The sequence below is a fragment of the Protopterus annectens genome, chromosome 5.part0 (assembly GCF_019279795.1).
Source record: "Protopterus annectens isolate FY-2018-M chromosome 5.part0, PAN1.0, whole genome shotgun sequence".
NCBI lineage: Eukaryota > Metazoa > Chordata > Ceratodontiformes > Protopteridae > Protopterus > Protopterus annectens.
This window is the reverse complement of record NC_056735.1, coordinates 1,639,173,601-1,639,187,527: the sequence shown is the minus strand read 5'-3', so window position 1 is coordinate 1,639,187,527 and position 13,927 is coordinate 1,639,173,601. Positions and strand designations below refer to the sequence as shown.

Below are 13,927 nucleotides of genomic sequence, written 5' to 3'. Positions count from 1 at the left end.
GCATAGGATGGTGGTTTGCAGGATGACGTTGGTGATCAAGAAGAGGAAGAGGAGGAGGAGTGTGAGGGCAGCACCAAGGGTCAAATGGTGGACATTGAAAAAGGTTAACTGTGAGGTGGAGTTCAGGGATGAGTTAAGAGAGGCATTGGGTGGCAGTGAAGAGTTACCAAATAGCTGGGTAACTACAGCAGAGCTAGTAAGTGAGAGGGCTAGAAAGGTGCTTGGTATCACATCTTGACAGAGGAGGGATGACAAGGAGACATGGTGGTGGAATGAGGAAGTACAGGAGAGTATACAGAGAAAGAGGTTGGCAAAGAAGAAGTGGGATTGTCAGAGAGATGAAGAAAGTACAGAGGAGTATAAGGAGATGAGGTGCATGGCAAAGAGAGAGGTAGCGAAGGCTAAGGATAAGGCATATGACGAGATGTATGAAAGGTTGGACACTAAGGAGGGAGAAAAGGACCTGTACCGATTGGCTAGACAGAGGGTCCAAGCTAGCAAAGATGTGCAGCAGGTAAAGGTGATAAAGGATAATGAGGGAAACATACTCACAAGCGAGGAGAGTGTGTTGAGGAGATGGAAAGAGTACTTTGAGGGGTTGATGAATGAAGAGAATGAGAGGGAGAGAAGGTTGGATGATGTGGGGATAGTGAATCATGAAGTACAATGGATTAGCAAGGAGGAAGTAAGGATAGCTATAAAGAGAATGAAGAATGGAAAGGCCGTTGGTCCAGATGACATACCTGTGGAAGCATGGAGGTGTTTAGGTGAAATGGCAGTGGAGTTTTTGACCAGATTGTTTAATGAAATCTTGGAAAGTGAGAGGATGCCTAAGGAATGGAGAACAAGTGTTTTGGTACTGATTTTTAAGAATAAGGGTGATGTGCAGAGCTGTAATAACTACAGAGGGATTAAATTGATCAGTCACAGCATGAAGTTATGGGAAAGAGTAGTGGAAGCAAGGTTAAGAAGGGATGTGATGATTAGTGATCAGCAGTATGGTTTCATGCAGGGAAAGAGCACTAAATATGCGATGTTTGCTCTGAGAGTGTTGATGAAGAAGTACAGAGAAGGTCAGAATGTGTTGCATTGTGTTTTTGTAGACTTAGAGAAAGCATATGACAGGGTGCCTAGAGAAAGCATATGACAGGGTGCCTAGAGAGTAGTTGTGGTATTGTATGAGGAAGTCGGGAGTGTCAGAGAAGTATGTAAGAGTGGTACAGGATACGTACGAGGATAGTGTGAAAGCGGTGAGGTCTGCGGTGGGAGTGACAGATGCATTTAAGGTGGAAGTGGGATTACATCAAGGATCAGCTCTGAGCCCTTTCTTATTTGCAATGGTGATGAACAGGTTGACAGATGAGATCAGACAGGAGTCCCTGTGGACTATGATGTTTGAAGATGACATTGTGATCTGTAGTGAGAGTAGGGAACAGGTGGAGGAGACCCTGGAGAGATGGAGATATGCTCTAGAGAGAAGAGGAATGAAGGTCAGCAGTACTAAGACAGAATATATATGTGTGTGAATGAGAGGGAGGATAGAGGAATGGTGAGGATGCAAGAAGTAGAGGTAGTGAAGGTGGATGAGCTTAAATACTTGGGATCAATATAACAGTGAGTGTGGAAGAGAGGTGAAGAAGAGAGTGCAGGCAGGATGGAGTGGGTGGAGAAGAGTGTCAGAAGTGATTTGTGACAGACGAGTACCAGTAAGAGTGAAAGGGAAGGTCTACAAGAGGGCAGTGAGACCAGCTATGTTACATGGGTTGGAGACAGTGGCATTGACAAAAAGGCAGGAGTTTGAGCTGGATGTGGCAGAGTTAAAGATGTTAAGATTTGCACTGGGTGTGACGAGGGTGGACAGGATTAGGAATAAGTACATTAGAGGGTCAGCCCAGGTTGGGAGGTTTGCAGACAAAGCCAAAGAGGCAAGATTACGCTGGTTTAATCATGTGCTGAGGAGGGATGCTGAGTATACTGGGAAAAAGATGCTAAGGATGAAGCTATCAGGTAACAGGAAAAGTGGAAGGCCTAAGATAAGGTTTATGGATGTTGTGAGAGAGGACATGCAGGTGGCTGGTGTGACAGAGCAAGATGCAGAGGACAGGAAGAAATGGAAACAGATGATCCGCTGTGGCGACCCCTAACAGGAACAGCCGAAAGAAGATGATGATTTATTAACAAGAAGGCAATTTAAGGAATAGTTTATAAGGGAAGGGTTGGCAAAATGGTTATGGTCTTAGCCTCACAGACACAAGGTACAAGCTTTGACTCTCACCTTTGACGGAAACTGGCAAGGCTTAAAATGGCTAAGGTCAGATAGCCTAGTAGTTGCCTATAAGCAAAAATTCAAGTGTTCTAATGGCAGATAGAAATCATTCTATAGGGAATGCTAGAGCTTGGGGTAAACTAATAATGGATTTTTAAAAGTATAGTGGAATTAAGGGAGAAACAGATGTGGGAGAAAAGCAACAAAAACTATTTAGAAGGATTGGCAAAAGTCAAAATGCTGCAGAAGAGGTGGCCTATAGATGGAAGAAATGAACAATTGCAGAGAGCTTAGAGTAAAATAAAAGAACATTTGGAAATATTCCCAAGTATAGGGAAACTGCAGTTGAACAGTTGTTTCTTGACATTAATTCCAGAGCAAAAAATGTTTAGCAAAAAGGCTTAGGCAACAGAAAGTGGAGAGAGAGCCATAACAAGAAGGTTACCCAGGAATCTTGAAGAGATGATGTAGATATTTCAGCAATTTTATGAAAAGTCCACATACAGCACAGTGAGGAATTAGGAAAAGACACAACTGGAAGCTTGTTTTGGAAACATTAGATGCATTAGATACTTCAACGTTTGATAAACTGGTAGTTCAGCAATCAACAATTACAGCAGATAAAGGACCAAGCAACGGAAATCTCCAGGAATGGATATAATTTCTTCAGAAATTTAAGTTAGAAGAAAAGAGGCCAGAAGATTTGGAAGGCACTATTTAATAGTGCTTTGAAAGGGGGGAGTAACTGCACTGTGAAAAAAAGGCAGTGTTAGTGTTAACAAAGACAGTTAAAAACCTGTATACCCTGTCTCATATAGACCAATTTGAATTCTACGCAAGGATTTCAAAGAATTTATGTCTATATTAGTTAACAGAAATTCAAAAGTTTTAACAAAGCTGATAGCTATGTATCAGTGTGGTTTCGTAGAAGGAAGGCAAACATATGACATTAAAAGAAAAACAATGATCCAGAGGAAACTGGAATATTTAAAAAAACTCCATTATTCCTGATTAGTTTGGATGCAAAAAAAATAAATAAATAAAACGCAGCATTTGCTGGGAATTCATGAGCAAGTTAAAGTTAGCAGAAGCATTCCTAAATAGAATAATAGTTAGTAAGGAGAATATATGATGGATCAGAGGCAAAAACATCCTGACTTTCAAGTGATGGACCAACAAAGGAGGTTGTTTTTCCCTTCTCTTTTTGCTACATACTTGAAACATTTACCTAAAAAGATAAGGGATTCACAAATTCAAGGATATAATTGGTGGGGTAGCCAAGAAAAATAGCTTTATTTGCATATAATGCTATATTGTACCTGAAAAATTCTGAATCTGGCAGTAAGATGCTGTGGGGTATTTGAAGACAGTTTCAAATATTTTTAGGGTTTAAAATAAAGGTAAAATAGCTATAACAATAAATTATGTGCCTGCACATGAACTAATGCAATACTTCTACTTATGAGGACATCTACTTATGAGGACATAAAAAGATAAAGTATTTAGGCATATAGATTAAATGGACTCTGATATGGCAGCCAAGGGTCTGTAGGAGGAAACCAAGTAGAAGATTTTTAAAATAATAAAAGACTGGAAACTAATGGCCATGGATTTGGAGAGTAAAATACAGGCAGGGAAAATGGCTTTACTTCCTTTCCTCATGTACATAAGGTTCATAAGGTAGGTACTGGGCTATCTGCCCGAAGGCATATATTAGCCCAGCCATGTTGCGCGGTATTCATCGCCCCTTTGGTTAGTTCCCTAGGCCCTTGATCTAGCAGCTAGTACCCTTGGCCCCTATCTAGTAGAGCTGCTGGTATGATCCCTGGTGTGAACTTTCTGTTACCCATCCACTCATCAAGGTTCCTCTTGAAGAGTGATAGTGAGGGGCTCTGTCTTATGTAGATCGGGACCTTGTTCCATAGCAAGGAAAGTCTTTGCAAAGGGAATCTATCGCTCTAGCATGTTCTATTCATTGTTGTGCTGAGGCTTATATCCCTAGAGCGTGTAGCTTGAGTAGATTTGGTTTTGCTTAGATGGAGCATGTTCAACAGTTCTGGGTTGGACATGGCTCTGTATATGTTAGACAGAGATTGCCTCTGAAAAGGTGGTATGCAACAGAGAAAAGCCTTAGTTTTTTTCAATCGTGCTGCATAGGGCAACTGTTTGAGGCCAGTAATCCTCTTAGTGAGGTACCTCTGTGGTCTCTCCAGCTGCTGGAGATGCCTAGCCAGGTACATTCCAATTGGTGCATTGTACTCAATAATGGGTCTGATGAGGGAAGAGTAGAGGGGCACCACTACATTCTTAGAACTTGATGCTAACCCTTTCGTGATCGGATGGGTCACATAGAAGGATTTTCTAACCACCTTGGAAACATGGTTATCAAAGGAAAGCTGACTATCTACTTGGGTCCCTAGATCCCTTATTACTTCTTCAGATTTCAGGGGGTTACCTCCTATGTGGTAGTTTGCGGGTACTCTGTTTTTTCCAAAGTGGATTACTACGCATTTTTTTAACATTTAGCTTGACACCATGGCTTTGACACCATGCATCAGTCTCATTAAGGCCCTTCTGGAGGATATCCATGTCGGCCGGAGACTCTATTATAGCACCCAGTTTTCAGTCGTCCGCAAACTTGGTCAGCCACAGCCCTTCAGTGCTTGCCTGTACATCTTAGAAGCATATGCCAAACAGGAGGGGCCCCAGGACAGAGCCCTGAGGCACACCGCTCATTACTGGTCTGGATTCGGACAGAGATCCTGCTACTCTTACTTTGTGGGATCTGTCTGAGAGCCAGTTTGCGATCCATCTTGTGACGTAAAGGTTTATGCCCAGGTTGGTGAGTTTATCAATAATACCTGAATGGGGAATGGTGTCAAATGCTTTAGCAAGGTCAAGGTAAGCCGTGTGTACCTCCTTTCACTTATCTATAGCCTGAGTAACTGTTTCAAAGAAGTCCAGCAGGTTCAGGAGGCATGATCTGCCCTTGACGAAGCTGAACTGTGCGGGGTCAAGTGTTTGGAGGTTCCCAATCTCTCCATTTATGAGTTCCATAATGATTCGCTCCACTGCCTTACAGATCAGACTAGTCAGACTTATTGGTTGGTAGTTCCCAGGGTCGGTTGTGGGCCCACCCTTGTGCAGTGGAACCACCGTTGCTGTGCACCATTCTATGGGCACATATCCTGTCGAGAGGCTGAGACTGAACAGGGTATTCAGATGTGGGGTTAATTCATTTTGGAGTTCTCGTATGACACAGCCCGGGACACCATCTGGTCCCATGGAGGCAGTGTTTTTAACTTTAGATAGAGCTTTATTAACCAATGTACCAGTAATAATTGGAGTTACACAATCCCCTGGAATAGTAATAGGCCCTATAGGTGGTGGTGGTGGGGGGATTTGCACTGAACCTATTAGCCAAGATGTTGGCAATGTCAGTGGGGTCACTGTATTTTTTTCCATTTTGTACTAGCTCAGAACAGACCTGAGTGTTGCCATTTAGGTTTTTGATGTAACCATAGAAGGTCTCATGATTATCCTTGGCATACTTGGCAATTTTCTTTTTGAAATTGGCTTTAGTTGACTTGATGAGCGCCCTCAATTTCTTACTAATGCTGATCAGGGATGATTTTTCTACTTGAGATTTGGCCTTTTTTTGTATAAGTCTCCTCCTTTTATTGTATAGTTTGCTTATGGCCGGGGTCCACCAGACTGGTTTCTTCTTGCTTGAGTAAGGAGTGTTGGTTTTATTTGGGATAGCATGGTCCATGCAATCCTGAAGATGTATATAAAGTGCCTTGGTGTAGGATTCTGGATCCTTGATATCATTATCTTTCTGCAAGGGAATAGTGAAGCTTTCCACTCCTGACGCAAGTAGTTTGAAGTTTGCTTTGGAAAGGTTTTTTTATGATGATTTCTTTGACTGGGGGAGGTGGAGGGATGAGGACGTCCAGGGTTATCAGTTTGTGGTTTGATCTGACCAGAGATGGAGTGATAACGAGTGTGGTACAATGGACGCCCACATTTGTGATGACTAAATCCAATATGTTATCCCCTCTAGTGGGAGAACATACCAGTTGTTCAAGGGCATTTGAATGTATAAATTCTATGAACCGCTGGGCATAGGAGTTAGAACTTTGGTAGTTCGCCCATTCTATACCAGGGTAGTTGAAAGCACCCAAAATTATGGTGTTGGGTAGGACCTTTATATTTTCCAATGCCTCAAGGAATGGTGAGTGAGCATCTTGGGACATGGTGGGTGATCTATAATAGGCTACGACTTGAAATGTGGTTTTGCCTGCTGATAGTTGAGCATGGATGATCTCTGGGGCATCATGCTGCGCCACTAACCTGGAGATGTGGGCATCCTTGATGAATATGGATACACCTCCGCCCTTTGTACTGTGATCTGGTTACTGAGGCCGGCAGGTATGATATGAAGTGTAACCTGGTAGTGCTGGGGTGCTCTCTGGAGCCTTGAACCAGGTTTCCGTCACTGCATAAACATCGATTTTCTCCATACTGAGGAGTGACTCGAGTGTGTGCATTTTGAGGTTGAGACTTCTGGCATTGAGTAGCATTACCCTTAGTTTTTGGTTACCTGTGCTGGTTACGGTGGTTGGTTTGTCCTTTGAGCCTTGCCTAAAAAAGGCACTATGGGGACGGCAAGAGCCTTGGCCAGTATTCGAAAGCCTAGGGGTGATAGGTGCAAACCATCTCTGGCAAAACAGCGAGGCTTGTCTATCATGTCATCCCAGGCAGACAGAACTGGATCCCCTTAGAATGACACCAGAAGCTTAGCCAATTGTTGAAATTGATAATTTTGTCTTTGTATTGTGGTTTCATTCTAGGTGAAGGTAGTATGCTTCTCAAGGTCAGGGTCATACCAGCTTGGGCTACATGATCAGAGCTCCTCAATGTCTCTTTTCATGTAGTCCAGGGAGGTACATCTTAGATCATTCACACCAACATGTACAATGACAGCGTCATACTTGTACTTGTTCTGGAGTGACCTAAGTGCCTGTGTTATCTGGCGGATCCTAGCACCCGACAGGCAGCTGACAGTAACCTTCTCTTTGTTCAGCCTGGTGAGTGGAACATCTGTGTGCCTTACTATAGAGTCCCCTGTTACTAGCATGTTGGGTATGGTGTTTTGCCTTAGGGGCTGTCATGAGGCACACTGCTGAGGTGAATTATGTGTTTTTTGGCTTGTGTTTGGAGGTGCAGGTTGCTTGCTTGTCTGCTTTGGAGGGCACTGTTTCTTTTTCAGATTGGTACCTAGTGCCTCCGAATATGTTTTTGTGTACTTATGTGTATGTTTTGCCGGTGCTTGTTTTGTAGATCCATGTGTGACTGGTGGTGTGATGCTAGTGTGTCTCTTCTCCTCTTATCTGTCTGTTACAGTCATGGGTTGAGAGCGCTTAGCCTCCAGTCTGGCTGTGTATTTGCATCTCTCACAAGTGTTTGTGTCTAGAGGTAAGAGGAGAGGGTTGTCTGTATACATGAGGCAGTTATGACATTGCCTCAGGATGCCCAATTCCACCAGATGAACTGGAGAGTACACCTGAAGCTGACCATGGGACATGCTTGGAAAAGTGAATTTCATTTGTCTTGCGGACATTCAAGGGTCTTATGCTGTATTATAATAATGCTGTCTAGGAGATTTGGAAAATAATAGTGCTGTCTAGGAGATTTGGACAAGTGCTGATTTGGGTTATGCAAGTGCTGCAATAAGAGCAGTTGGTCTGAAGCACTTGAGTTGAGGCTTGCCTAGTTCTAAGAGAAAATTTGCAGCGCAGACTTTGTGGAGCCAGGAATAGTATACCCCAGCTAACCAGCGCTGCCAGACGCTGCTCTGTGCGCAAGACCGCGCAAAAAGAGAGTTGCAGGGTTTTAAGAGAGAGAGAGATCAAGGAGTTTGGAATTGACCCAAAATGGCCAATAAAACTACAGTTTCTAGGCAGTAACCACTCCTACAGGGACAGGCAGGCTGCTCAGTGTTAACCACTGCCACTGGTGAACACAGAGACCTCCCTTTAGCCCAGGTAAGCACTGGCCTCCAAGAAACTTACAAACAGTTCAGAACAGCAACTCTGTAACTGAACTTTTTTAAATTATAGAAAGTGGGAAAATAGCAAGATTTTTTTTTTGTTTAAGGATAGCAGAGACACACAAGTAGCAAACTAGTCAGAACAGTGCAATAAATGACCCCAACACGTGTGTGCTAAGTCAGAGGCAGGTAAAATGCAATTTTAAGAAAAAACGATTTTAAATTAAGTGCAACACAAAAAATGCAATAAACAGGCTCTAGGTATGTTCTAAATACTGTTTCTAACACAGATATCAACTTTTGCAAGCAAGAAAATGCCGAAAAGTAGGTGGCAATGCAGTTTTTCTAAGAAATAAATCAGGAGAAAATACTTAAAATCTTAAAAGTGGCTTCTTTCTTCTCTCAGCGTTTTCTACTCTTGGTAGGTGCTTCAGCAACAACTATCAAGTCTGGAAAGATGCCAAAACCACGCGGTTGCAGGGTTTTAAGAGAGAGAGATCAAGGAGTTTGGAATTGACCCAAACTGGCCAATAAAACTACAGTTTATATACAGTAACCACTTCTACAGGGACAGGCAGGCTGCTCAGTGTTAACCACTGCCTCTGGTGAACACAGAGACTTCCCTTTAGCCCAAGTAAGCACTGGCCTCCAAGAAACTTACAAACAGTTCAGAACAGCAACTCTATAACTGAACTTTTTTTTAAATTATAGAAAGTGGGAAAATAGCAAGATTTTTTTGTTTTTTTGTTTTTGTTTAAGGATAGCAGAGTCACACAAGTAGCAAACTAGTCAGAACAGTGCAATAAATTACCCCAACACGTGTGTGCTAAGTCAGAGGCAGGTAAAATGCAATTTTAAGAAAAAACGATTTTAAATTAAGCGCAACACAAAAAATGCAATAAACAGGCTCTAGGTATGTTCTAAATACTGTTTCTAACACAGATATCAACTTTTGCAAGCATGAAAATGCCGAAAAGTAGGTGGCAATGCAGTTTTTCTAAGAAATAAATCAGAAGAAAATACATAAGCATACTTTTATCATCCAGAGGAAAAGTTGTAAACGATAACTAATAAAGAATGGAAGGAATTTATGTAGGAATGAAAGATGGCAAGAACGAAGTGGGATAAGTTGATTCTTCTTATTGAAACAGGGTGGTTTAGGCCTACCCTGATCTGAAAGGATAATCTAAAGCTACACAACTGAAGCAAAAGAGATGGTATAGATCTAAGAGGACAAAGATGATGGGGGAGTAAGGTGGAAGTATGAGGGATGCAAAGATATTAAAGTTTTGGAAGCAAACCCGTAACGAGAACAGAAACAGCTGTAGAGAATATTTTATATATGGTTACCTGACATTTGACAGAAACATCACCCCCACCCCCAACATCCCCTGTTAATTATATATAACAACTCTGGGATCACACAACAGTGGGGAAAGGGCAAATTTATTTTCAAAATTTTGATGGTACAACATTTTGTCATGTCGATCAAACCTCATGGAGCCATACAGATATATACGGTCTACTTCAGACGTTTGAAATTTCACAACACTGAACCTCTGATCATCGAAGATCAGATAATCAAACTTTGTGAATGGAGATCACTGTACAATGTGAAACGGGATATTTACCGTTCTCTTCAATGAAGTACAATCTCAGAAATGGCATATTTAAGTAGCAGGGGTTGTGGGGGTGCAGGAGGGCTTGCCCCCTGCAAAAACGTGAAAGAAGACATTTACTCCTATTAGATTTTTTTTTTTTTTTTTTATGTTCAATGTTTCACAACATTGATCATCTGGTCTGCAATGATCATAGGTTCGATGTTGTGAAATTTTGATCCTTTATGTGTATGTATATATAAATATATGTGTATACATACATATATATATATATATATATATATATATATATAAATATATATATAAATATATAAATATATATACATATGCATGTATGTATAAAATGTCAGATGTTATAAAGATTAAACAAGTGTGACACTGCAGAAGGGAGATTTCACCAACAGGAATACGTATAACTAAAGGTTCCACAAACAGGCAGGAGACGGCAGAAATTAACTGGAGGAAATTAAAAAAATCTACTGGCATTAAATAAGTTGAAACAGAAAAGTGACAGAGTGGGAAGACGCCAATCAGATGTTTGACTTGCAGGTCCAAGAATGCATTCCATATCAGGGGCTGTTGTCAGAAGATAGATAAAGGGGGGAGTATCGATTAAAGGCCAGCTCTGGTAGGGTGTTCATTAAAATCAAGAGAAGATGATGCTGTTAGGAAGGAGATAATTTACTAAGGCATATAAAATGTTACAATGTTACACAATAACTATAAAAAACAATAAGAGGAGATTAAAAAGACAGGGAAGGTAAGACTAATCTGACAAGTTGTAAAACTGTAATGGGAGGAAGTTTGTAAGGCCCTAGGTATATTATAAAATCTAGAATATTTAGGAAATTTCGATGGAAATATTTATACAAGCACTTTTATATTCTAAGTGATCATGGATTTTCCCCTCAAATGAAAAGGAAATGTTGGATATGTGAAGTGAATGAGAGACAGAAAATTGTGAATACAATTTCTAGGAAGGTTTGGAATAAACTGAGTTTAAGGACTCCCTACAGAAAGAGTTGTTGGGGGGCACATTATACTAACTATGAAGATGCTACTGAGTTGATGTCTATGTTTAGAATTTTCGAGATGCAGTAAGGCCTTATTAAGTTCAATGTTTTTAGCAGCCAAAAGGCACTTCAAAAGTAATTACATGCAAGTAGAAGTAAAAGTTTAAACCAGCTGTAAATGAAATACTGAATACTGTAAAGGAAATAAAAAAATCTTGGAGATGGGATCATTAAAAGATGGAGGAAGTAATATTCATAATATAAATGCTGCATTGCTGTACTTGGAATAATATATATATTTTTTTTAAATAATACTCAAATAAATAAATGACTAAAATAAGGAAGTTGGTAGGAATTTAAAAGTGTATGAGTATGTTCTAATAGATAAGCATATTGATGGAAACTGTATGTATAAGATAATGAAAGTGTTATTGTTATAGTTTTTCATTGTCATTAAGAAACACAAATGAGTATAAAAAAGCTTTCTTAGAAAATACTACACTAACTACTGCCTCCTCCAAAAAAAAAAAAACCAAAAGTATAAAAGAAAGTGCTTATAGAAGAGAAAAATGAGCTTGAACCAGAGAGATGCTTTCTATCAGAAAATAAGACCTGGAGAGGCAAGGGAAGTGAGGTGCATTATGGGAGTGAGGGGAGAATCTTTGGAAAAACATTGCAAATGTTGAGCAAGTGCTGCCTATGGCAGTAAGTCCAATTGTTTAAAGTAGATGCACTGGATCATAAAAGACATAATCCTCCAGTTTTCCATTTTAGACTTGACACTGTGTAGGCAGTACTGGGCAATGCCAGACTTTACAGAGATGATAATGCTATTCACCTGCAGTGTCAGACCTCAGGTATACAGTTCGAACAGCAAGAAGAACAAGCTTCTAGCTGCATTTATATGAAATGCAACATCCAAAAATCTTCAACTAGTAATACTCCCCCACCAGCACTTAAAATAACTTGTATCATTTTATATTTTTTAGTATTTTGCTTTTTTTACCCTTGTTTGTCTGACCGGATTTAGTCAAAAACATTTTCAATGGAGGCTCAGGGAGAAAAGTTCCATAACTTATTTATTTTGTTTATTTATTTAACATATGTTTACCAGGAAAGTCCGACTGGGACAGAGCCGATTTTCAGAAGAGACCTGGGGAGAAATGCTCAAGACACGTCTTTGGAATGTGGTAGGAAACTGGAGCACCTAGAGAAAACCCACGTGAATGTAGGGAGGACATGCAGACTCCGACAGTAGGCACCCCCAGCTGAGAATTGAACCGGAGAACCTCTCTCAGTGAGACAACACTGCTAACCCCTGTACCACTTCGCCGCCTATATAACATTGATATAATATTACAAATGTTTTTAAACAGATATCCAGAAATACACATGAACAGACATTACTTTACATTATCAGTTGCACATTCATTTACTAATTAGATTACATTCATATGAAATAAAGGCAACTACTGCAGTGTAAAAGATTCTTATGTATTAGTAGATGTTGAACAGTGAGCATCTGAAGAGGTGTATTACTGTTTTTTTCCTAATAGATAATAGATCATGTGTTTAGAGCTTAGAAATTCAAAGAAATGGAGGTTCCTCCCACATTCCAAAGACATGTAGTAGGTGGACTGGACACACTAAATTGGTCACAGGTGTGAGTGTGCATGCGAGTGCATGGTTTGAAAGAACTACTGCTGCAGGGCTAGCCATCAAGCAGTGTAAAACCTTGGCTCGGCATGATTTTCACTGTTGAAGTAACACCCTGTCACCATGTAGAAAAATGGAAAACGGATTGCGGATGGATGGATGGAGATATGGGAAGGAAGTGGTTGGGGCAAAAAATGTTAATACTGCAGTTAAGAGGTGAGGTATAAAGCAAGTTCACAGATAATTATATATACATGGTTATTATATTAGAAGTATAAAAGTGGAGAGGTGAGCAGTCTCACAAAAACAGCATATGGCTGGGAGATGTTAGAAAAATATGTGGCTAATGGTGGAGAGTGGCTGGGGCACAGGATTCGGAATGAAGAGAAATGGTCTGACGATATGGCAAACTGAAGATAATAGTGGCATTTATGCTGCAGATACACAAGAGCAGATCCATTAATTTGATAGGTGACATATTAGTTCTGTTTTCAATTACCTTGCTTTCTGAATGAATTTCAATTGTAGTGGGTGTGATTCCACAGTTTAGCTAGACAAACTGAATATAGAGTCACCTGCAATATTTGATGATTTGGTTATACTGACTATAGTGATTTTTCTTCTAGAGTGTAAAATTCTACTGAGGGAGAAGTGCTGTAAGAAGTTGTTAAAGGCTGGATAATTTTCTGGCTTACAGAGAATATGTATATTGAACTTAGCTGGGAGAGTTAAGTGATGTGGTAATTCTGACCATTTTAATTCTCTGAGGGCTAAGCAGTGTTGTGTTCAGTTCTTACAGTTTACTGCAGATTTGGCTGTTTTATTATAACATTCCTCATGTTTGGACAGTTGGGAGTCTTGAAGGTTAGTGAAGTTTGGGGCAGCATAGAGGAATAATGGCAGTGAGAAAGTAGAAGTTATATGTCTTATGGCTATGTCACTGAGCCTGTTTTTTACTGTGTATAATGAACCTAGCGTATGTGATACATAGTGGTACAACTTCAACTGATCATCTATGATGACACCCAGTAATTCTGTGTGGTTTACTTGTTGCATCATGATGTAGCTAGTAGAAACAATAGTGAGTAGTGCTGTTTTGGTACAGATGTGTTTTGGGGTAAACAGAAGTTATTTGTTGTTTTTAAGGTTTAGTAGTAGTGAATTATTTAGCTATGTTTCAAGTGATAAGAATGATTGTTGTGCAAGGTCTTTAGGGTTGAGCCACCAGCGTATTGAACTACGGTAGCATTTTATTTGTAGCTGTAGCAGTATAAGGTCACTGATGACTAAACTGAAAAGTATTGGGATGAATACAGATCAT

General features: G+C 40.3%; 1 protein-coding gene across 1 annotated transcript in view; it reads right to left on the bottom strand.

The window, feature by feature from the left end:
- The window catches only part of SYNJ1 (synaptojanin 1), a 2,168,218-nt gene that overhangs the window by 680,344 nt on the left and 1,473,947 nt on the right, over positions 1-13,927 (bottom strand). The gene's annotated exons all lie outside the window — the stretch shown is intronic.